The following is a 26,236-nucleotide window of genomic DNA, read 5'->3' as shown; positions in this document are numbered from 1 at the left end:
GCATTCTTTCTAACGTATGCTCTCGAGGGGCCATATCCTGAAAAGCATTAGATAGGGATTTAGAAAGAGACATATAGAGTTAGACTCTATCGCACGACTTTAGAGTAATGAAAAACGTGAAGTTTCCTAAACATCTTATAGCCTCTCATTCATAAATGTGGCACACTTCATACTCATGAACAAGACTCTACTCGACGTGGCTTATGAGACACTCTAGGCCTTTCTAAATCTTGTGCTCTGAATACCAAGTTTGTCACGACCCAAAGTATACCTTAGATGTGACATTATGTATAAGACCCCGAAATGCCCTAAAGAAGGCATCATACAAGATAATAGAAAACAAAGAGTTTATAAAGTTGTATTTCATAAAAAGAGTTTGACAAAAGCAGAAGTCTAAACTTAAGTTTCAAAGCCATCTATTGCATCAAAGAAGTGATTAGGACGTAACCCATACATCACATACAAAAATTTGAAATAGAAATGAAATAAAAGCAATAAAAGAGTCTCGATCCTCGAAACATGAGGACTCACCAATCTTCAATGTCTTTGAGGGATCACTAGACACGAGTATGAGGGATGGGAGCATCGGACCCTACATTAGTGAAATAATATAGGATCAAGTATGCATTAGTACATGAAATATACTACGTATGAGGCAATATTAATAAACATAGGCATGATAACATAAGTAACTTAAAACAAGTAGGAATGATTGTAATGGGACATTTAGAAGCTTTAAAAAAAGGATGTCATGAAAATCATGAAAACATGGTCAAGTATATTAACATAAAAGGACATAAGAAAGCCTTGCCGAAAACTTAGTCATTTTGTGGGATATTAGCTTTAACCGATAATGAGACTGTGAGAGCTATATCGTGGAAATGGTATTTCCTTCATACCGAAAGAGGGGAAACTACTTGCCAAGGTAGAATTCGTATATATCATCATTTTCTAAAGTGGATCGACTAGCTAGGTCACTTAGGACAATCCTACGAGGGAATGTAGTTTGGGACTAGAGGTTGCTACTAGACACTATCATATTTGAGCCTCCACCTGAAAGCCCTCTCGGTGCGAAGTCTAAATCCCAATGGAATAGATAAAAGTCAAATATCATTTCAACATAAGGAAATGCAATGATCAATACCAATCCACAATTTCAACATCAAAACATAGAATAGCTCTTTAACATAATTCAACATAAATGAGAAACCTTTCACCAATATGAATTCATTTGTGAGAAATATCTTTCACAATCATGATAATCCTAGTGAGTGAGAAATCCTTTCACAATAACATCAATACCTTTCTTTCAAAGCATCATCAATTCATTTACAATAACTTCATGAAAACATGCATATCTTCATAGAATCATGGTTGAAAAGCATAATTTAGGCATGGGTAGATGCAATTTTAACTAAATATCATATATTAACATCAAATTATGCATTAGAATACTTAATTAATCATAAAGGATCATAACTGAATGAAACCCACATTCATTGAATTGAAACCCTAATTTGATCAATTGAATTGGAAATTGAAATACTTGGGGACCCCTTGGAGGAAAGGATTTCATGGGTAAATACACACATACCTTGATACTTTAAGCCCAAGAAAATGGTGAAAATAGAAACTTGATTGGAACCCTAAATTCTTCTTCTTCTTCCTTAAACTTGAGAGAATTTGGGAGGATGAATTTGGTCAAGTTTAGAGGATTTAGGAGAATGAATTGTAAATGGGTTAGTTGGGGCTTAAAAACATTTATAAAGAACTTAGGGAAATAAGTAAAATGACATAGCATAGGGTTAAAAAAATTAGGATAATACCCAAAAGCCCCTTTAAAATAATTGTTGCCCTCCATCTACGGTTTGGACCTACGGTCCATAGGTCCTTCTACGTATGAACCGTACTAGTCAACCTTAGATAGGTTACTGTGACTTCAAATATTACTCAATTTTTATTGAACCCTATGTATGGCTCGTAGGTATTCCTATCTGTAGAACCAGCCTTTATATTTAAAATTTCACTAAGTCTAGGACTCACCTACGAGACCTATATACACCTCGCACAAAGGTTGATAAGGCATCATGATGAACTGTAAAATGGGTATTGGGACTCGATTAAAAAAAAATCTTAGCTCTTACGGTTTCCATCTACAGCCCGTAGGAGCTTCTACTGTCCATAGATAGGACCCATAGACACAGACACCAGCCCAAAATTGCATTTTTCTTCTTTTCTAAATCTGAGGTGTTATATTTTATCTTGATCATAACATCTAGCAACATTGTTGCTACATCGAACGGATACTGCACCAGTCCATCTTGGATAAGTTGATCAGTCAATTCTTTGTTGAGTGAGTCAAGACTACAATAGAAGTAATACATCAGTAAATTTTCTGCGTCACCATGTGTTGGACATTGTAGCAACAACTTTTGAAACTGCAACCAGGTTTCGTGAAGAGGTTCTCTAGTTACTCTTTTGAAGTAATGGATGTTGTCTCTAAGATTTACCATTTTCGAGGGAGGAAAGAATCTTTCAAAAAATTCTTCGGTTAATTCCTCCCACAAAGCGAAAGAATCATTCGCCAATTCAGCCAACCATCTAGTAGCTTCCCCCGTTAAGGAGAATGGAAAAAATCTCAGTCGAATAGATTCTTGTGAGATGTTCTTGAAGACAAAAAGGCCACAAATATCCATTAAGTTTTGGAGATATTCATGGGGTCCTCATGAACAAGTCCCCCAAATATTTACCGTTTTTGGAGCAATTGTAACATGGTTCTGGTTACGTGAAACATCGCTCTCCCTGTAGTAGGAGGTAACTGGATGGATCCATTGCTTTAAAGTACACTCACATACAAGTCGTCCATATCACCCATTTGATCATTTTGCTCGTAGTGACTAGCATCTTCAGTGCTATTTTCGCTCATGGATCTACCTACAAATGGGAAAAACAACAACACCAAACAAACAACAATCCACTACAACTAAACAAGTTTACAACTAACTTCATAATTCGAATTCTTAGCTACCATTCTCTGGCAGCGACACTATTTTTGATAATGTTCAAATCACCCTAAAAAAATAGCAAAGTAAGCGGTCGTTAACAATAAAAGCATCCAACAAAGAGTCGGGATCAAATTCCACAGGGAGTGGTTTAAGGATAAGAGTTCAACTAGAAAATTAAGAATGCATATTGATTCATTGTCGTGATTTAGAACAATTGGGTGGATGATTCCACCAAATTTACAAAAAGGGTTTTAGAATCAATTATCGCAATTAAACTAAAACGCAAGGGATTTCAAATGTAAGAGACGATCTAGGGGTGTAGGGATCGGTATTGATTTCAAATAGGGGTACAAATGCTTGCTTAATAGGGCTAGAGAAATATGAGTAGGCTATGTAATCTTCAATGATACTAATCTTATATTGATCTCATAGCATCATATCATAGAGTCTTCTTTCGATCTCATCTATGTGAATCACAAATCAACCCATTATCTTACGGAAATCACTTTTCGTGCAAATTTGGCAACTAGAAATAAACAAGTAAACCATAGAAATCAAACATAAATTGTATGCATCAAGTTATTTACCCACTTCAATTAATCTCTTTCGAGCATCAATCAAAGATCTAGACTAGGATTAAGTTTGCAACCTTAACCTGTGAATCAACCCCATGATAAATAACCTAAATTCATAGATGAATAGCAATACAACAAAGCAAAGCACAAGACCCACTACATTAAATCAATACCCAACCCCATAATCACACCCCGGAATTGGGGTTTTAGCCAATCATTATAAAAAGACAAGAAAGTATACCAAAGAGTTTTCCAGACATAAATCAGTTAGAAATCAACAAGCATCTTCAATACTCATTTTGTATTTTACCCACAATTGTCAATTACAAGAGTACTTGAAAAACCCCGAAACTAAGTAAAGAGTCTAGTTCTTCACACCAAAAATAAAATATTTTAGACCACTAAATTTTAGAAAAGGAAAAGCTCTTTTTTTCTCTCTTTTAGACTATTTATAATTTCCCAAAATTCCATATGCGACTCACTCAACGACGTTACTCGGGCTCGCTTAACATGTTTGGTGGATCACTATTTGCTCTTTAGCTTGCCCTTCTTTTACTTCAGTCTTCATGTGTTTGAACCTATGTTGGTGAAATCGATTGAGTAAGTATCTCACATTCGATAGATTGTCGATTACCACCCTATTTTCCCATTCAACTTTCACTTTTACGTATGAGTTTGTCACCTTCGGCGATGGAACTTCTAGCTCGCCCAATCTACTTTGGTGAATCGTCATTTCAACTTTAGTTTGCCGAACATGTCTTGAATATTTTTTTAATTGCGAACACTGTCAACTTCAGTGAGGTCTGGCCAATTGGGCGATCCTCCATTTTGGTTAGGTGACTACTAGTTGAGAGTTTGTATCATTTCAATGTTTTTGGCATCATATTCATGTATTCATCTTTGTCTTGTCCCTTAGCCTTCATAGCTGCAAAATTTGAAAATATCATCATAATAGGACATAAATAGGCATTAAAGACACTAATTGTTAAACTAAGAATGCCTCAAATGAGTAAAAATATACAACTCATCAACCTCCTCAATAAGTGAATGCTCCCCAAACTAAAGCTAGTGTGAGTGCCCCTACTAATTCCAAAATTGAGGAGATGTTGAAGAGTCTATGGAAAATGAAGTCAAAGAAATAAAAAATGATGTATCGAGTTTGACTCAAACTGTTAGTTCTAATTCTGCAAGCATGTAGAGATACAATAAAATCATCTTTTAGTGAAAATGAATCCTACATCCAAGGGCACACTCAAATGTTACTCTTCCAAACACAAAAAAATGAGAGTTATTGAAGGGTAATTATCACAAGGAGTGATAAGGTACTTGAAGGACCCAATGTGGTGTCAAATAAAGGTGTTAGCAAAAAAGTTAATAGATATTTGTTGCTTGATGATCCAATTTGTGAGATGGTTAAGGAAGAGTTGTCCAAGAGGGACAAAACCAATGTTTGTGAGAACAAGAAGACGAACCCTCCTAAAGTGGTAAATGATGAGGATGAAGCATGGGAGAAATCCACTAAGGGCATTGATCCTAAGTGTCCCCCTCCATATCCTCAAAGTAAAATCAACTAAAAGGAAGATGAGCATTTCTAAAGGTTTTTGGACCAGCTCAACAAGTTGTCTATAAATACTTCATTGCTGGTGTGTTATTGCAAATATCAAGATAATTAAAATTCATGAAAGAGCCTCTACAAAATAAAAAAGTCATCAATATGAGAAATATCGAATGTCTCACCATTTTAATGTTGTGAAAGAAAATTCATTTGACGCAAAAAAAAAGATCAAAAAGCTTTTACCATTTTGTGCACCATTGGGGTGCACAAATTTGACAAAGCCTCGTGTGATTAGGGGGAAAGTACCAACTTGATGCCGATCTTAACTTACAACAAATTGGGCCTTGGGAAACCCAAGCCTACACCTATTAGGTTGCTGAAGGCAGATCGTTCTATCAAGAGACCGATTGGTGTACTATTTGACGTTTTAGTCAAAGTAGACAAGTTTATTTTACCGGCAAATTTTGTGGTATTAGATTAAGATGTGGATGTAGTGCCTATCATTCTAGGGCATATCATTTAGTGCTACGGCAAGAATTATTATTGATGTGGATCTTGGTGAACTCCAATTTGGAGTTGGTGATGAGTCGGTCAAGTTTAAGGTGGTCATGCCTACAAAACCACCTGATGAATGCATGGTAATATCCGTTAATGATTTCTTACATAGGTAGGTAGAAGATCCATGAAAAGGGAATTCTCACTCGATATCAGGTGATTGTGAGGTACTTGCATTGTATTGCAACGTTAAATCAAGCGGCTCTTTAGAGGCAACCCAAGTATTTTTACTTATTTTCTTTTTACTTCACTTTTTGTTGTTTTGGTGTATTTTTAGCGGTGAAAGAAGGATGCTATGTCGAGAGTATAAAAGTTCAGGCATATATGTTATTGGTGTTAGACAAGAGAAACGTTGATCGAATGATGTATATCTCTAGTTAAGTGGAGAAACCCACTTGATACTTGTGTAAGATTCCTAAGAATCTACGTTTAGCCAGTGAACCACTAGTTAACTATTGTACAACACTATTCAAAGTGTCAATTCAATCCATTATTTTGGCCTTAATTCGTGAGATCTACACTTCAAGCGACGAAATGCCAATTCCAAATAGTGAGTCACCTATCACATGCAAGTCAGGTAAAGAAAGATTTTCAAATTTAACTATTGAAAAGAACTTCAAAAGACCATATTTTGACCAAAATTTTTAAAAATCCAAAACCTCATAACTCTTCATCTTCTTTCTTATTAACCTCCATACCCACATTCATCCCCTCTCCTTAAACCCTTTACCTCCACAACTCCTCAACGGTCTCTTCACTTTATCTCACTATATAAACACTTCTTGACCCATTCCCAAATAACCTCCAAACCCAAAATCTAAAAACATTATTTTGCTAAGTTTTTGAGTTCAAGGTTGAAGAAAACCACCATTAAAGTTCTTGGTTCCCACCCTCTTGATTCCAAATCTGGTATATTACTCTACTTGATTTTAAGTTTGATATTATGATTGTGGTAAGAATTTCACGTTGTAGTTGAGATTACTTTAATATTCACTTTGTTAAGCTTGAAGATCTGTGTTTGAAATAGGATTATAATTCTTAAAATTGTTAGATCTCAAATAAATTATTTTGAATGTGAAGTTTAGCGTTTGAAATTTGCCCTATTTTGCTAAAAATCTTAGTTTCAGGTGAAGTTTGAGTAATTCAATTTGTTTATGTTGTGCATGAAATTGTTTTGTGGTGAAATAAGTTATATCATTCCTAAGGGCAAAATTGTCATTATTTCAATCTTGAATTTTTTGGGCTGAAAATTGTGAATGAGTGACATAGGTTGAATTTGAGTCATGATTTAAGTGATTTCTATTCTAAATGGTGAGGTTGAAATTGCAAATGGAAGATTTTGAATTACCTAGAATGTCAGATCTTGTGTTGTCAATTCTTGATGATGGATAGATTAACTTCCCTCTATAGATAAAATCAATCAAAATGTTAAGTGCTTGCCTTGTGGATCCTTTTGGGGAAGTCTGGGTACCTGATATACCGTGAGTTTACGGTATTTTTAATATATTTCACTTAAGAGTTGTGTGTGTCTAGGGCCCATTTTGCATTAGAATTAATGTTTTTGTGTTATATTTGCAGGAAATAGGCTTGGACGAGGTTGAGAGAGACAACAGCTGAATTTCTGTAAAAGGAGTCACCTACAGACCAGTCATGCTCCGTAGGTTGGTGGCGTAGATGGAGTATCAGGGAAGTATTGACAAATTGTGGAACCACGGTGGCCATTGACGGACCGTAGTATCAGAAATTCTGAGTTCCAGTACCTAATGAAAAGTTCTAAGTGTGGAGCCACGAGAGGGGACCCATGAACCGTAGGTTAACCTACGGTCCCTTTTGCAAGTCCGTCGTTTGCATCAGAAAGTTGAAGGTTCCAACCTCTTTGGAAAAGTTCTAAGTCCTGAGCTACAGAAGGGACCTACGGACCAAAGGTCGACCACGGTTCATAGGTCAGTCTCGTTGATTGAAGCCGCGTCCAGCAGTTTACTTCCTTATTTCATTTCCTTTTTGTTTGGGATTATGTTTTCTATAAATGGGTATGTAAACCTCGTTTGGGGGTTAGCAACTGTTGTTTAACTTTAGTTCTTGGTGTGTTCTTGGGAATTAACTTTCAAACATTAGCAATTTGATTTCCTATTTTTGATTTATAAAGATTTTGGCTTGGAATTTCAATTGGAGATTATGGGTTTCTTCTACTCATTACGTAAGTTCATGAATTCTTCTTCTAAAAATATGAATTGTGTTCTTGCTAGTTTGGGTAACTAAATCCACAACTAGGGTTGTGGGAACCATGAGCGATTAACAAAGTATGAATAGTAACTAAGTAATTCTTTAATAGTGTTGTTGCATGCATTGATAAATCTTTCATTTAGAAGTTTTTTTAACGGTGGCCAACGTTAGAACTCGCCTTGTTGCTACTTGTCAGACCAAAGAGGTAGTTAATAAGAAAAGAATTATCAACATAGATTTAGTGTGATACTATCTAATAGTCTAATGGCATTTGGTGTGAGGGTGAAAACTAAGTCATACATTAATGTGATGTCTAATCTGAGGTAAAGGTAAGGGTTAGTAAATTATACACACGTAGCCGAACTAAGGTGCGGGGTGAAATTCTCTATTTCCCGGACCAAGGATTTAGGGATACATAAATTACCACTTTGCATGTGATACACTAGGATAGGATTACTATTAGTAGGATTACCGTGTTAAGAGCTTATGGGGAACACATACACCCTAGTTTCTTTCTCTCATTGATAACAACTAAAGTTTGAATCTTGCTCACTTGTTCTCTAAACTACAATCAATTATTTGTTACACAAACCCCTCTTCCCCCCCCCCCNTGACTAAACGAATATAATCGTAAGTTAAGTTTAAGTCTAAACCATATTCCTCATAGGATCGACCCCAACCTACAAGTTGGGTTCTTTACTTGATAATGATCGCTTATACTTCTTTAGGGAGGTGTAATTTGAGCATATCAATTTTTGGCGCCTCTGGCGGAGAATAAGGCTTTTAGATTAAGTTTAACTACATTATTGAACTTTAATCAATTACTTCCTAATTTTACATTTTCTTTTGTTTTTGTTTTCTTCAGGTTTCTACTCTAGTGTATGCCAAGTACACGGAGGCGAGGCGAACCACTTACCTCCTACAATCTAGAGTTGAGCAAAACTTTGAGAAGGATGAATAATCAAGGGGTCTATGATAATCCAGTCATAGAGGAACCTGAGGACCAAGTGAATAATGAGAATTTTTAGGTTCAGGGTGATAATCTACTTGGAGATGCATTGAGGGTGCAGGCTCCACCCAAACCAAGACTGGTGATTTACAAGGTCAAATTCAACACTGTCAAATCTGAAGAACCCATTGTTCTCCCTCTTCTACCTTCAGGGCATACATTTGTGGGGACTAGCAGTTTGATGCAGATGCTTATAGCGAGGGGTTTATTTTCCAGTATGGCTTCATAAGATTTGTATGGGCGCATGGCCAAGTTGAGGAGTGTTTGTAAGAGTTGTGTGGGGCAACCGGAGTTGGATATGAACGTTATAGGGTTGACCGTATTCCTTCTATCATTGACTGGTGATGTTGTTGTATGGTTTTCTGAGCTTCCGTACAACTCAATTCATACATGGGACCAATTGCACAGGGTGTTCATGGCCAAGTGCTTCCCATTGTCAAGAAGTTGAACCACAAAGATAAACTCAATAACTTTGTGGCACTACCTGGGGAGTCTGAAAGTAGTTCGTGGGACAAGTTCACTGCATTCATTAAAAGTGTTACGAACTACCGCATTGATGATGAGTCACTAAAGCAGTTTTTCTACAGAGGTCAAGATGACAATGGTAAGGTTGTACTTGATACTATTGTAGGAGGATCATATGATGAGTGAACTTTTGGGGAGATCGCTAAGAAACTAGAGAAGATTTCCTGAAATAATAAAGCATGCAGCACCCAAAAGTCAGACACTGGAAGAAGTACTTTTGCAGTTCAATTTGCAACTAGTCAATCTGTCGTTGACATTCGTGAGGAGATAGCTCAGATGAGGACAAAAGTTGGGTTGGTGCTGAAACATGTTAGTGGAGGTGCAAAAAAGGTAAATGCGGTGGACTATTTGGCTAGGACTCCACCACCACCCGGAAGAGGAATGTTACTATAAGGAGGATGCTTACTTGGTGAATGACCAGACGGGGGGTTTCCGAGCCAACGCCCAAGGTTCCAATTTGGATAATTGGTGCCAAAGTCAAGGAAACCAAGGTCAGAACTATGGTAATTACAATCGACAGGGCCAATATGTCCGGGATGGGAACTACAATAACCACAATCGGAACAACTATGGCAATAGGAATGATAGAGCTGGGCCTTATGTCCCTCCATAAAATCGGGAATCTGGCAATAGGGAAGATGGGGGTAGTATGTCACGGATTGAGAATATAATGCAGAATATGATGAAGAGGTTTGATTCGACTGATGAGAATGTAAAGGAGATACGAAATGACTTGTCTGGAATCAGTCAAAAAGTTGATGCCCATACAGTGTCGATCAACCAACTTGAGAAGCAGATGAATCAGTTGTCCACTACAGTCAATCCACGTCAGCCTAGCACACTTCCAAGCAGCACCATCAAAAATCCAAAAAATGATGGGCATTGTATGGCAGTCACTACTCGAGAGGGTAAGCAAACCATTGATCCACCTATGCCATTTGAGGTAGAAATTGAGGTAGGTAAAGATGATGATGAGATTGAGGTTACTGGAGAGTCCAAGAATGCTACAGAGAAGGAAGTAGAGATAACCCAAAAAGTTGTCCCCACGCCTAGGCCTCTACCTCCATTCCCACAGAGGTTGGTGAAGAAGAATGAAGAAGGGAAATACTGCAGGTTTTTTACTATGTTGAAACAGTTTTCCATCAATGTTCGTTGATAGAAGCTTTGGAGCAAATGTCTAGGTATGCGTAGTTCATGAAATATTTGGTGACTAAGAAGAGGTCCGTGAGTTCTGAAGATGATAATAAGTTGCAACATTGTAGTGCTATTGCTACAAGGTCACTTGTGCAGAAGAAAGAGGATCCTGGTACCTTCACTATTCCATGTACCATCGGGTTGCTGCATTTTGCTAAGGCGTTATGTGATTTGGGTGCTAGCATTAATCTAATGACATTGTCTATTAACAAGAAGTTGGGTTTGGGGGATCCAAAACCGACTGCAATGCGATTAATCACTCATGGCCGATGGAACTGTGAAGAGGCCCATTGGTGTTCTCCAAGATGTGCTTGTGAAAGTGGAGTCATTTATTTTTCCGGTGAATTTTGTGATACTTGATTGTGAGGTTGATTTTGAAGTCCCTATCATCCTAGGGAGACCACTCCTTGCTACTGGGCGCGCCTTGGTCGATATGGAAAAAGGGCATATGAAGTTCCGATTGAATAATGAAGAGGTAACTTTCAATATCTATAGGTCCATGAAGCAGGAAAGTGATCTCAAGTCAGTTTTTGTGGTGAATCATATGGTGGTTCAAGGTTCTAATATGTCTATTAAAGAGCGGTTGGGTGTTGATCCACTTGCAGCTGTTATGATGAATTTTGAGGGTGATGGTATTAAAGACTATAATGAGTTGGTTGCTGCACTTGATAGGTTCGAATTTCGTTCCAAACTGAAGAAATTGGAGTTAGATATGGAGAATCGAGACTCTCCACCCGCAATATCAATTGTTGAAGAGGCTCTAAAATTAGAGCTTAATGCTCTACCATCGTATTTGAGGTATGTATTTTTTGGGAGAGATGGTACTTTACCGATCATCATTGTGGCCGATTTGAATACGGAACAAGTTAAGGCTTAGGTTTCTGTGTTGAAGAGGTTCAAGAGGGTTATTGGGTTGACTATTGCAAACACTATTGGAATTCCTCTTGATATTTGTTCTCATAAAATCCAACTCATACCGGATCACATGCCTAGTATTGAGCACCAAAGATGATTAAATCTCTATGCAAGAAGTAGTGAAAAAGGAGATCATCAAGTGGTTAGATGCTAGAGTCATTTATCCCATTACAGATAGTAGTTGGGTTTGTCCTGTTCAGTGTGTGCCCAAGAAAGGTGGGATGACGGTGGTGCCTAATGCGAGAAATAAGTTGGATGGAGAGTATGCATGGACTACCGGAAATTGAATGCTTGGACAGAAAAGGACCACTTCCGTATGTCGTTCATTGATCAGATGTTGGACCGCTAATGAATCCACAATTTGGACTCATTTAGGGCTTTATTTTGATAGAAATAGTGTCCTCGAATACTTATTTTGTCGCAATATCTGCTGAAAACTCTTAAGTTTCAGGTATTTGAAGTTTTAGTGGAAACATGGACACTTAGGCGCAAAAAGGAACAAAAAGGCTGAAAAGAACGAAGAAGTTGAAGCCTGAGCATCGCCAAGCATCTTTGGTGATTCGCCGAAAGCACAGACTCCGCCCTTTGCTCCAATATGCGAAGCCCTGAAGGAAGAGGATCAAAAAGGCGATGAAAGGAGCAGTCGGCACTTCACCGAATAGTTCCGTGAAGCATTACTATACCTCCCAATGATCCATAACGTGAAGATGCTGAAGGCAAACACTAAACAGCGATGAGACAGAAGAAAGGCGAGTCGCCGAATCATTCAGCGAACTCAACTGACCACGCCGAATTATCCGCCATAACTAATTTCTGATGGCTATAAATACTAAACTCTTTATTAATTTTATAAGTTCCGAATCATTATTATTATTTTCATAAATATTTTCTCTCAAGTTTGGAGAGGGTTTTGTGGGAGACTTAAAGAGAAAAGGATTTCATCTTCCCCAAGTTGGAAGTGGGCCTTCTCCATTCTTCTTCCTTTTCTAAAATCAAGGTTTAATTTCTTATACCCATTTGATTTTAGTATCAATTTAGGTGTATTTTGTAATTTCTTATGTGTGGCTAAAAACCCCCATTCTTGGGGTGTGATTTAGCAAATATGTGTTGTTATTGTTGTTGGGTCTTGCTTCCTGATAGGTTAGATGTATTTTAATGGTGATTTCACCTAGTGGTTGTGGTTTAATTTAATGGTTTTGTAGTTGCAACTACAAAACCACCCATGTGTTTTCGGCTTGCCCGAGAAGGAGGTTGCGAAACCAAGACCACTAGACTGATAGCCTAAGGAGTGGGTCTTATGTGAATTTCATGCATGCATGCTTTGATTTCGTTTCCAGGGTTTGTAAGGTCGATTCTAAGAAGTGGGTTGAAAAATAGGCACGTTAAATCATTCGGCGAGCTGGGTCACACTGGCCAAACGATTTGGCGGTTCGCCTACTGGTCTTAGATCGGCCTTCACTCATGTCCATAGTGCTGAGAGATCTGTAACCTTCGGCGGACACATCCATGGTCGCCGAAGGTGGTCAGCGACTCGTCAATAGGACTTCAGACCGCCCTTTGCATTCCCCCCTTTACCCTCTTTCATTATATCTTTTGGTGGACAACTTTGTCATCACCTAAAGAAGTTGGCAACTCGCCGACGGGATCGGCGAGTCCTTCTACAGTCAGATGCTCTATAGTTGTGTTGAGTTTTGCCTAATATCTTGATCTTCTGCAGATATGGTATGCACCAATTTAACCAAGCAACCACAGAAAAAGGCTAAAGGCATTACAATAAATGAAGGAGGATCAAACCCTCCAAAAAGAAAAAGGGACGACCTCCAACCGGGAGATAAGGGCAAATGAAAAATGCATATCACTAGGAAGGGAACAAATGTTGAACCAACTTTTTCTAAGCCGGAGGATGAGCAACCTTTGATAAATCGAAGGGAGGAACTTAAGGCTAGAAATTAGCCCACAGCTACCGGAACCCCTTCAGTTGCCACTTCCCCGACTACCAAATCAGTGCCAACTCCAGCACCACCTCCGGCGGCTCCTGCACTCCCTGTAGCTCCACCTCCACCCAGGTTGCTGAACAGACAAAAAAGCGATGGTTTACGAACCATTCTAGAAGAAAAGTAACTATCTGTAGAGAATTTGGAAGGTAAGCATGCTGAGGTGCTTGACACGCTCAAATATCATGAGTTCGAACAGTTCACCAGGTCGCGGGGCTCTTACATTCCTTCGTGGGTCTAGGAATTCTACTTAGCCTATGAGGAGTTGGTCTCGAAAAATAAGAAAAAGGCTAGTGAGTTCCGATCAGTGAAGTCGGTTCTGGTTAGAGGCAAGGAGGTGGAGTGTCACAGCGAGCATATTAATGTTGTATTAGGTCGACCGCTGCACTCGGTACTACCCTACCAGGGTTTGCCTATTATTCCATCCCTAGATGATCTGAAGGGTTTGTTAGCTCCGATGATTTTTTACATCACCCCAAGGTGGATGGATGCAGGAACTCCTATTGACAAGAGGGATATGAACATTGCCTCTTGGTACTGGTTTGGCTTCATCAACAGCACTATCATGCCATCCCAGAACGAGTCCATCATGCGTCATCCTAAGGAGGCTTGCCTTGGTTCTATCATGGCCAGGAGATGAATCGACCTGGGACTGCTAGTTTCATAAGAGATGGCTTTGAGAGCCAAATAGACACAGACATCCCTGCCATTTCCTGTTTTGATTACTGAGTTATGCCGGCGTGCTGGAGTACCCTGAGATCCTGCTAGAGATATAGAGGTCACTCCATCTTCCTCCACTGATATCCGGCGTATAGAGGCAGAATTTACACGAGAGGAGGATGACAGGAGAAGAGCAGCCCCAGCAGATACTTCTCCAGAGGTCAATGTTGACTCATTATCAGCAGAGACACCCTCGCCTACCCCGCCCTCTGAGACCTCAGGTATCCCAGCTCCCTCTTCTTCTTCATCACAGGTTCCAGGTGCTTCCTCATCCTCTCAGCTAGCCAGGATAACTCAAGCCATGATGCTAAAGATGGAGCAGTTGGCCTATTCAGCTCATATGAGAGCTACTCGACTGGAGAGGTCTGTTCCGGGGATCATCGACAGGGCCATACTAGCAGTACTCAGCCCACTTTAGTCAGTTGTTGATTTCTTGACAGTGAGAGTCATTGCTTGCGAGAGCAAACAAGGGGAAGACTCTGAGATGACGTCTTTAAAAGACGAGATTGCGAGTTTGAGATGAGACGTGGACTATCTCAAGTTTGCTGATTTCACTTCACTGATAGAGAGGGTAGACGATGAAGATGTTCCTAGGACCACCGGAGATATGCAGGGGGATGGCGCAGTACATGCAGAGTTGGATGCAGAGACCGATGAGGAGTTGATATCAGTGCATGCTGAGGAGACACAAGAGAGTATAGATGAGGGTATATTCAGATATTTGCCAGATCTTATAGAGAAAGTTGTGCAGCTAGTTATCCAGACATTGCCGACTGAGACGTCCACAGTAGCTCTTCGCAGATCTGGCATTGCTATTCAGTCTGAGGCTGTGCCGGGCACTGATGCCCATACACAGACTATTTCATCAGACACTTAGACCCCGACAGAGAGAGACTTCATAGACAGGACCTTTCTTCACCCCCCTCCTTCTCTGTCCTATTATACTCTTGACTTTTTGTACTATTATTTGCATTTGAGGACAAACGCTCTTATTTGTGGTGGGGTGAAGCCCACCTTGTTTAGTTTGTTTCGGATACTTGTGTTTTGGTGTACATTTGGGTTATCTGTTTTTAATTGTGTTTTTAAAACTGCCTTTTTGTGGATGTTTTAGCTTATGGCTCTCTTTTGGGTTTAATTGCAAATGATTTTGACCCTTCTAAAAAATTGAATTTTTCACACATTTTTCGCCACGCCTCATGAGTTGAATGTGGCTATTCTTTTGCAAAAAATTTAGCCTCAGTTTCGATCAATATCGATGACTTGAATAGTTCTCTCAATTGAATGAACATGAATGTACGGCTGCGATGAGGCCAAATAAAGTTGCATAGACAATATGTGAACTCTTTGCATCTCGTTCTGCTTAGCCACTTATCGAACTGATTCTCTTGTAATGACGGTTGCACACTAGCGAAAGTGTGTAGTCTTGTTTGAGTTAAGTGCTGATGTCTTGTGTGATTAGCTTTCTTTGAAACTTGCATCAATAAACCTAGAATTTGCCCTGTTAATCTGATTGATTTAGAAAGGTGTCCTCTTGAGATGATCTTAGGCAACTTTAAAGAGTGTGAGACAAATTTGACATATACCTCTTTTGTGGCCTACCCGTGAGCGTGTGAAACTTTTTTGAACACCCTTTGAGCCTTATCTTTCTTTGGGAGAACCTTGATGAACCCTAGACCTTACTTGACCCACTACCTATAATCCTCTTGATTTGTGGTTTAAGCGAATAGCCAACTTAGGCGTGAAAAGGAAAATGAGAGGTCAAGAAGTGTAAGAAAAGTCCCCCTTAACCCATGGCATTGCATAAAAATGGAACCCCTTCAATTCAAAGAAAAATATGGAATAAAGTACGAAGGGAATCGAGTTTCAAGAAATCCATGGAGGTGAATAAAAAGGTGATTTAGAAGTACTAGAAAAAGAATTGATAAAGGAGAGGAAGAGAATGCCTTGAGAATACCACATCTCACGAGGAAAAGTCAATGAGCCTAAATGACCATACCTTTGCACTCATCCCCATTACAAGCCTTAAAAAGACCTTTTTGATCTTGAGTAAGCCGAATCGAAAGTCGATTGGAAAATAAGGGCAAACTTATGGGTGAAAACAATCATTGTGTTCTTCTTTTTTTAGTGCGAGCGTTGCATCTGATTCATGATCTTGAATTGATTAACCTCTGTGTGTGAATATGGAATCATTCTTTATGTGAGGGCATTTAGAGACTTTTTGTTGAGTTTGAACTTGCACAAGTAGCAAGTATTGCTATCATGAGAATGTTTGGTAATGGTGTGTCACAACCTGAATCTTTGAGTACACAATTGATCCTTGCATAAGTAAATTGAGTCTTGTTGTGTGCATTCATTATTGAGTCTTGTGTAGCACATTTTGAGACACCCTTTTTGATCGGCTGAACTTAAGTTTGCTTGAGGACAATCAAAAGTGTAAGTTGGGGATGTTGATGAGTCCACAATTTAGACTCATTTAGGGGTTTATTTTGATAGAAATAGTGTCTTCGAATCCTTATTTTGTCGCAATATCTGATGAAAACTCTTAAGTTTTAGGTATTTGAAGTTTTAGTGGAAGCATGGACACTTAGGCGCAAAAAGGAACAAAAAGGCTGAAAAGAACAAAGAAGTTGAAGCCTGAGCATCGCCAAGCATCTTTGGCGATTCGCCGAAAGGACAGACTCCGCCATTTGTTCCAGTATGCGAAGCCCTGAAGGAAGAGGATCAAAAAGGTGATAAAAGGAGCAGTCGGCGCTTCGCCGAATAGTTCCGTGAAGCATTACTGTACCTCCCAATGATCCACAACGTGAAGATGCTGAAGGCAAGATCTAAACAGCGATGAGAAAGAAGAAGGGCGAGTCGTCGACTCATTCGGCGAACTCGAGTGACCTCGCCGAATTATCCATCTGCACTAATTTCTGATGGCTATAAATACTAAAATCTTTATTAATTTTATAAGTTCTGAATCATTATTATTATTTTCATAATAGAATAGTACTTTTTTGGATATTTTCTCTCAAGTTTGGAGAGGGTTTTGTGGGAGACTAGAAGAGAGAAGGATTTCATCTTCCCCAAGTTGGAAGTGGGTCTTCTCCATTCTTCTTCCTTTGCTTAAATCAAAGTTTAATTTCTTATACCCATTTGATTTTAGTATCATTTTAGGTGTATTTTGTTATTTCTTGATGTGTGGCTAAAACCCCCCATTCTTGGGGCGTGATTTAACAAATATGTGTTGATATTGTTGTTGGGTCTTGCTTGTTGATAGGTTAGATGTATTTTAATGGTGATTTCACCTAGTGGTTAGGGTTTAATTTAAGCCTCGCTGGTAAGGGTTGGTATTGCTTTCTTGATAGTTATTCGAGCTACAATCAAATTTTCATAGATCTGGAAGACCACATTCACTTGCCCTTATGGGACTTTCACCTTCAAACGGATGCCATTTGGGTTGTGTAATGCTCCAGCGACCTTCCAGCGTTGCATGATGTCGTTATTTTCTGATATGGCGAAGGACACTATTAAGGTATTTATGGATTATTTCTCTGTGGTAGGTGACTCATTTGATGGTTGTTTGAATCATTTGGCCGAGGTACTAAAATGGTGTAAAGAGTGCAATTTTGTGCTCAATTGGAAAAAGTGCCACTTCATGATGAAAGAAGGGATATTTTTGGGTCATCAGATTTCTAAGAAGGGTATTGACATTGATAGAGCAAAAGTCGAGGTAATAGAAAAACTTCCACCACCTATCTCTGTTAAAGGTGTTAGAAGCTTTCTTGGACATGCAGGTTTCTATAGGAGGTTCATTAAGGATTACTCCAAGATTGCACACCCATTGTGAAAATTGATCGAAAAAGAGTGTAAGTTTGAGTTTGATGATGCTTGTCTGAGAGCATTTGGAGAGTTGAAGGAAAAATTAGTTTCCGCACCTATCATTATTTCACCGGATTTGGGGAAACCGTTTGAAGTAATGTGTGATGCAAGTGGAGTGGCGTTTGGTGTGGTATTGGGATAGAGGCGAGAGAAGATTCTTCATCCTATTTAGTATGAAAGCAAAGCTCTAAATGTGGCTCAAAGAACTGTATAGTGACTGAACAGGAACTCCTTCATGTGGTTTTAGCATTCGATAAATTTGGATCCTACTTGCTTGGTACTAAGGTCATAGTACATACTGATCATTCTGCATTGAGGTATTTGATGGCTAAGAAGGATGCAAAACCAAGGTTGATTAGATGGATATTATTGGTGCAAGATTTCGATTTTAAGGTGAAAGACAGAAAGGGGACAGAATCAAGTTGCCGATCATTTGTTTAGATTAGAGGAAGAAGTGATGCTCAAGCTAGGAGATGGAGCTGAAATTAATGATGCGTTTCCAGATGAACAGGTATTGACAGCTTCTCATGATCTTATTCCTTGGTTCGCAGACTTTGCTAACTACTTGGCAAGTGATCTGGTTCCATCGGATTTGTCTTTTCACCAAAGGAAAAAGTTTATACATGATGTGAAACAGTTCTTCTGGGATGAGCCTTGTTTGTTCTGTATTTGTGCAGATGGGATTATTTGTCGATGTGTGCCCGAGGTTGAGATGATGAGTATACTAGAGGTGTGTCATTCGTCACCTGTTGGTGGGCTTATTCGGACTGCGCATAAGATTTTGTAGTCTGAGTATTATTGGCCTACCATCCACCAAGATGCTCATGATTTCGCCAAGTCTTATGATCATTGCCAAAGAGAATGAGGAATTTCAAAGAGGCAAGAACTACCTATGAATCCGATCTTAGTAATTGAGTTGTTTGATGTTTGGGGCATTGATTTTATGGGTCCATTTGTGAGTTCAAATGGGATGATGTATATTCTTGTTGTGGTTGATTATGTGTCGAAGTGGATGGAAGCAATTGCGCTTTCCAACATTGAAGGTAAAAGTGTCACCGCATTCCTAAAAGAGAATTTTTTTCTCCAGATTTGGTACTCCTAGGGCGATTATCAGCGATGGAGGTTCCCACTTCTGTAATAAGTTGTTCAAGGTGCTACTTAAGAAATATGGTGTCTGCCACAATGTTGCCACTCCTTACAATCTGTAGTCTAGTGGGCAAGTTGAAGTGTCCAACATAGAAATCAAGCAAATTCTTGCTAAGACTGTGAATGCAAATAGAACCGATTGGTCAAGGAGGCTTAATGATGCTCTATGGGACTATCGCACCGCATTTAAGACTCCCATAGGTATGTCCCCCTACCAAATTGTATATGGGAAGTCTTGCCATTTGTCGGTAGAGTTAGAGAATAAGGCCATGTGGGCGCTAAAGAAGTTGAATTTGGATTGGGGCACCGCATCGAGTTAGAGAGTAAGTGACCTGAATGAGCTTGATGAGTTTCACCTAAGATCTTATGATAGCTCAACCTTGTACAAAGAGAAGATAAAGAATTATCATGATCAAAAGATCTAAAAGCGTGAATTTGTTGTGGGTGAATTGGTGCTTTTATTCAACTCTAGGTTGCGCTTATTTCCTGGCAAGCTCAAGTCCAAGTGGACCGGGCCATTCATAGTCACTCAATTGTTCCAACATGGAGCAATCGAGCTCGAGAACAATGAGGGAACAAGGTTCAAGGTAAACGGGCAAAGGATCAAGGTCTACATAGGAAAAGAGGAGAATGTGCAAGAGTTGGTTGAGGCCTACTATCTTGATGAAGTCTGAGTAATCAAGAGGCATGCGTCGTGCTACGACGTTAAATCAAGCGCTTCTTCGGAGGAAACCTAAGATGTACAATCTAGCCAACTATAGTTTTTTCTTTTCAGTTTAGGAGTTTTCTTTGCTTAGTTGATTTTCTGTAATTTTTAGATTGGTAAATTTATTTTTGTTTTAGTGTTTGGCTAGATATAACATAGGGTCTGTGTCTAAAAAGTGTCCAGAAAATGTAAAAAGAAAGGCCTAACGGTTTCTACATGTGCAGGGATGAAAAGCAAAATCTGCAGAAATAGGTCTGTCCAAAGGTCTATAGACCCCATCGACGGTCTGTGGGTCCATCCACGGACCGTGAACGGTGTCTGTAGACCCCAGGTAAGTCCTAAATTTTTCTAAGTATGATAGTCACCTACGGTCCGTAGGTCGACCCACGGCCTGTAGATGGGGTGTCGTGGGTCCAAACCTAGGGTTCAGTCGACCCGACTCGGACCCCTTTTTAATAAAACTCTTCATTTTTTTATATTCATCCCCCACTTCCCATATTCCCTCCTAACCGTTTCTAACACCTCAAAGTCCCAAACTCTCTCATAAATCCCCCCAAATCACTCTATTTTCCCATAATCATCTTTCCTTATCCCAAATTTCCATTCCTCCATCCCCCAAATTCTGATCACTCCCATTCTCCATCACAAAAAGAGTTTAAGGTCCGGGTTCGGCGTCAAAAAGGTATAAAGAGTTTTAGCATCTCCCAATCACCCAATCCAATTACTTGCAGGGCAAACGATTTCAACTTAACTCTGAATTTTGATATTCATTGTTCAATATATATAGTCATGAAGTGAATCCTGACCTTGGGTTGTTTTTGTATGAAATTGCATGATAAACTATAGTTAGAAACACCCTCGGGATGATAAAATGTGATTATGCTATCATAGTAATCAAATAAATCTAAGTAAATAGTCTAAATGGTAGTTTCGACTTAGGGTTCCTAGTGTTGTATGCCACAAAAGTTCAATAATGAGTAATTGAAACCCTAGGAATGACAAACTATCATAAATTGTGTTGAAATGCATGATTAGACTTAGGTTGATTGTTGAAATGGTTAAAAATTGGTTTGCAAATGAGGCATGTCTGATACCTGGTACAGACCCGACCCACAAGACCCCGTCCATAAACCGTAGGTCAACCTACGGACCGTAGATCAGGTCTGTGGGTCTGTTGCACACGGAGAATCCACTAAGTGTGAAACCACGGAGGTGAACTACGGTCAGTGGGTCAACCTACGGACCATTCTGCACATCTGTGGTTCCTATCAGAACCCAACTTTTTGGGACCTCTGACCTACGAAGGGGACCCATGGACCGTAGGTGGCCACTGAAGCTACTGTACAAAAAAATTATAGTTTTAGTTTTGGTTTGTTTGTTAGTCTAAAAAAAATTTGAGTGTGTCATTGGTGTATTTTGGTACTAACTAAGCCTCCACAGGTACCATGGCTCCCAAGAAAGCTCTGGTCTACACCGCAAAAGGCAAGTCAAAGTCGGTTGCACTAACCTTGCGGCTCATTGATAAAGATACTGATGCGGAGAAGGATCCTGCCTATGTCCTACCTACTAAGAGGACATCCCCAACTGCACCTCGTACTACCCGGAATCAAACACGCAGGTGATTCCCGACGTGGTCACTGTCTCCAAGTTTGATGAAGAGGATACACTCATCGGTTCACCGGCTGGTTCTGCTTCCAGCTCTGAGTCCATTACTGGCTCCAGCTCCATATTCGGTTCCAGATCACATGGTAGGACTGCCTCGTCTGATGAGGCTACAAGTGTGGGGGACATTCCAGTGCCACCAAACACCGAGCCTACTGCAGCTGCTGAGGAACCAAACTGGTGGTCTGTTAGTGGTCTATGGCAAATATACAGGGATGCTCAGATGGTGAATAATAAATAGAGAATGGCTCAATTGATTATCGAGGAGCGTCAGGCTCTCACAGGCAGCCTTCATACTATGCCTGACATCCATGCACTCTTCCAGAGGCATTGGTGCGAGTGGATGGCTCATAGCCTAGGGACTGACAGTGAGGAGATCGTGAGGTAGTTTTATGCTTCCTACGTAGCCACCTTCTGAGGTTCCATTGACAGATGGGCCAATCCCACAGCCCAGCCTCACTCAGGGCTACGCTAGTTCACGGAATCTCAGTTGATATATCGGAGGCTACTATCCACCGATTCCTCTATGGCCCGGGCACACTCTAGCAATCAACACGATCGAGTTTGATTATCGATGGGACATTGTGAGGAGCGGGGCAATACAGAGGAATGCAGAGTAGAGGGAGACTTTATTGCACTGGTTGGCTCGTCACTTGGCGACAGACGGAGAGCGCGTCGAGTGGGTCAGCACCCCGAGTGTAGGCATCAGGAAGGCCACTTTCACTTTTGCGGCCAAAGTCTTCTGGCTATTGCTGCAAAAAAGGGTGTCTCCTACGTAGGCAGACATATTCTTACGTGAGACCGCACAGTCATGGTTGCAGCCTTAGTTGTAGGGTTTGAGATGTATTTTGCCCGCATGTTGATTGTGGAGATACACGAGAGGCCTTCAAGGCCACCACCACTTACCCCGTTCCATGCCTCATTTTTCAGCTGTGCAAGGATTCTAGAGTGCCAGTTTGGTGTTGCGGCAAGTTGATCCAGGTGACCAAGACCCTGGATATAGGCCTGATCCGAGATGAGGCCAATGTAGCAGCACCACGCAGAGAGCCACAGGTTGAGGTCCCTCCATTGGGAGTAGACTTAGTTATTGATGTGGAGTAAATGCAGGGTGAGGAGCCTGCCCCTCCAGCCACTACTGAGGATGCCCCGGCTTCCCACACTCCGACCGCCAGTCAGGCCCCTAGCTCCTCCAAAGCCACCCCTTTTCAGGGTCTGTTATTGTGCCCTTAGCTCGAGTCCAGAAGTTGGAGGCTCAGATGGCTACCCTGCTTCAGCTTGTGAGGTCGTGGATGCAGTGTGCGATTGAGGAGTCCGCGACTAAGGTTGAACAGTGGATAGAGCAGATGATGGACTGAAAGGTTCAGACCATTCACCAGCAACTTGATGTTTTTGAGTTGCGTGTCTTAGAGCGACCAGCCCCCACCACAATTGTCTCCGCTTTCTGAATGGAGTTAGCTAGTCTCCGGGCTGATCTGGACACCTTTCTAAATCCACCAGAGACTGAGCCTGAGTCGGCCCCCACAGCACCAGTTGATAATACGTGTTCGATGCTCTATTCGGGGATGAGATTCTACCTCTTTCTTTTTCCCGTCAGGCTGGGAAATGGCCCCTCTCCAGTCAAGCTTCTAATGATACTGAGGCCGGGAGAGTTAACAAGAGGGAGCGCAAAGAGAGTGAGGTGGCTCGGAGAGCATCTATCATTGATGAGGAGTAGCGGCAGCAAAGGATTGGAGAGGTTGGTGTTGGTGCCTCTAACAGTGTGAGCACCACTAATGGTGCGGTGAGAGTAGATGTTACCACTACTGAGGGTGCTGAGACAGTTGATGCGAGCACTACTAAGGGTGACCCGATTATTGATCCAGCGGGCTCCAGGAATTCGGACTCACCCGCTTGTTGATAGGTCTTCGGCGTTATGCGCCACAGGTTTGCTTCACCCGATCCTTTATTCTTTACTTTTTGGGCATTGGGGGCAATTGCATTCTTTTTTGTTAGGGGTGGGGTAAATGGATTGTGAGTGATAGGGTGAAGTCTGAGTAACCCAACTCATAATCCTTTCTTAGGGTTTTCTTGCTTGTATTCTTTTCCCCCAAGAGACTATTTTAATTTATGTTGAACCGGCATGTGTTAGGATTGTATGTGTAGAAGCATGAGAAAGAATGAAGCATGATGGCATAATTATGAATCAAAAATAATACCCGTCCAAAAGTTGTGATATGTGCTAAAATCTGTAGGCTAGAATGAGTTGAATGTGTTGGCTCTGAGTATGACATGATAAGAACCAATTTGATCTTATGACTTAAGCTAAAAAGTTGAACTGGGTAATCTGATAATGAAACAAGGTACCAAGTGTGTGAGGATAGTTGAATGTTCAGACAGTTTTATGTCAATCTAGAACTTGCCTCGCTGGTCCTGCTAGGATAATCAAGGCTAGAAGTTGGGAAGTGATCATAGACCATTATTCAAATTAGTCCACTTAAGCCTAAAATGATCTAACCAAATGGTAGCATTATTCCCTTTTGATCCAAATAGTTGAGCCTAAAATCGACCATTTCTTTTTATTCACCTAACTCACCTTCCCTTAAAACAATTGTCTTGGCCCTGGTCCTTCCTTGGACATGTGCACGTTGACTTAGGCCAAAAGCCTAAGTTGAGGGTGGATAATCCAAAAGTTACCTTGATCTTGCCCATGGTCCGATATCGGACATTGTGCACCTCAACTAATGTAAAATGCATAAGTTGAGGGTGGCTATGAAAGAGGAAACCAAATGGAAAAAAAAAGGTATGAAAATAGTTTAGTGTTGAAAAGAGAAAAAGAAAAAAGAGGATGTGACTTTGTGCGAAAAAGGCAAAAGAATGTGATAAGTGAAAGTGTGAAAATAAATAAAGAAAAATAAAGTGAAAGAAAAAGAAGAAAGTGAAAAAGAAAAGATAAACAAGTATCACAAAGTCAAAAGTCGCATCCTGGGTTGAAAAGAGAAGGGAAAGAAAATGGGATGAAAAGTTACCAAAAGTAGGTCAAGGAAGAGGTAAAAAGCCAATGTAATGTCAAGGAGGGCAGAAAGTCACTAAAAAGTACCCAAATGTACCACATCTGACCCCGAGCCTACGTTACAAGCTAAGAAAGTCCTATTGTGATCCTAGCAACTAGTTTGGAGAGTCTAAGAAGTGAAAATAAGGGAAAGCTTATGGTATTGAGCACTAACTGTACTTTAAGTCACTTCTGAGCGTGAGTGTTGAATGAATCCTAAAACTCTAAAATTCATATCTTTTGTGTGAAAAAAGATTTCGTTTGAAGTGAGGACACAAGTTACATTATCGGAAAGTTGGTACCTTTGTGATTGTGAAAAAGTGTATGTTATGTGCCTATTGGTCGATCTTTGTCATATTTTGATCCGCATGAGTTAGGTTGTCGAGTCTAAGAGAAACAATTTGCCCTAGAAAAGGGAATTGTGATAGAAAGTTATGTGATTGCTTGAGCTTGAATGTATGCTTCTACACAAGTGTCATTTAGAGTCTTAGTGCGTCGCTTGAGGACAAACAATGAATTTAATTTGAGGGTGTTGATATACCGTGAGTTTACGGTATTTTTAATACATTTCACTTAAGATTTGTGTACGTCTAGGGCCATTTTGTATTAGAATTAATGTTTTTGTGTTATATTTGCAGAAAATAGGCTTGGATGAGGTTGAGAGAGACAACAGCTGAATTTCTGCTGAAGGAGTCACCTACGGACCGTAGGTCCAGTCACGCTCCATAGGTTGGTGGCATAGATGGAGCATCAGGTAAGTCTTGACCAAGTATGGAACCACAGTGACCATTGACGGACCGTAGGTCGACCTACGGGTCGTCCTGCATGTCCGTCATTTGTTTCAGAAAGTCTCAGTTCCAGTACCTGATGAAAAGTTCTAAGTGTGGAGCCACGAGAGGGGACCCATGGACCGTAGGTCAACCTACTGTCCATTTTGCAGGTCCGTCGTTTGCATCAGAAAGTTGAAGGTTCCAACCTCTGTGGAAAAGTTCTAAGTCCTGAGCTATGGAAGGGACCTACGGACCGTAGGTCGATCCACGGTTCGTAGGTCAGTCTCGTCGATTGAAGCCGTGTCCAGCAGTTTATTTCCTTATTTCATTTCCTTTTTGTTTGGGATTATGTTTTCTATAAATAGGGTATGTAAACCTCATTTTTGGGGGTTAGCCACTATTGTTTAACTTTAGTTCTTGGTGTGTTCTTGGGATTTAACCTGCAAACATTAGCAATTTGATTTCCTATTTTTGGTTTATAAAGATTTAGGCTTTGAATTTCAATTGGAGATTACGGGTTTCTTCTACTCATTACGGAAGTTCATGAATTCTTCTTCTAAAAATATGAATTGTGTTCTTTCTAGTATGGGTAACTAAATCCACAACTAGGGTTGTGGGAACCATGAGCTATTAACAAAGTATGAATAGTAACTAAGTAATTCTTGAATAGTGTTGTTGCATGCATTGATAATTATTTCGTTTAGAAGTCTTGATGTGATGTCTAATATGAGGTGAAGGTAAGGGTTAGTAAAGTATACACACGTAATCGGACCAAGGTGCGGGGTGAAAT

General features: G+C 40.2%; 1 pseudogene; it reads left to right on the top strand.

Annotated features, from left to right (window-relative positions):
• The first annotated feature begins 9,312 nt into the window (after window positions 1–9,312).
• LOC125853783 (uncharacterized) lies at window positions 9,313–25,642 on the top strand (annotated as a pseudogene).
• Window positions 25,643–26,236: the final 594 nt, after the last annotated feature.

Source organism: Solanum stenotomum, chromosome 1 (genome assembly GCF_019186545.1).
Source record: "Solanum stenotomum isolate F172 chromosome 1, ASM1918654v1, whole genome shotgun sequence".
Taxonomy (NCBI): domain Eukaryota; kingdom Viridiplantae; phylum Streptophyta; class Magnoliopsida; order Solanales; family Solanaceae; genus Solanum; species Solanum stenotomum.
The sequence above is the reverse complement of the archived record's forward strand: the minus strand, read 5'-3'. Positions and strand labels throughout refer to the sequence as shown.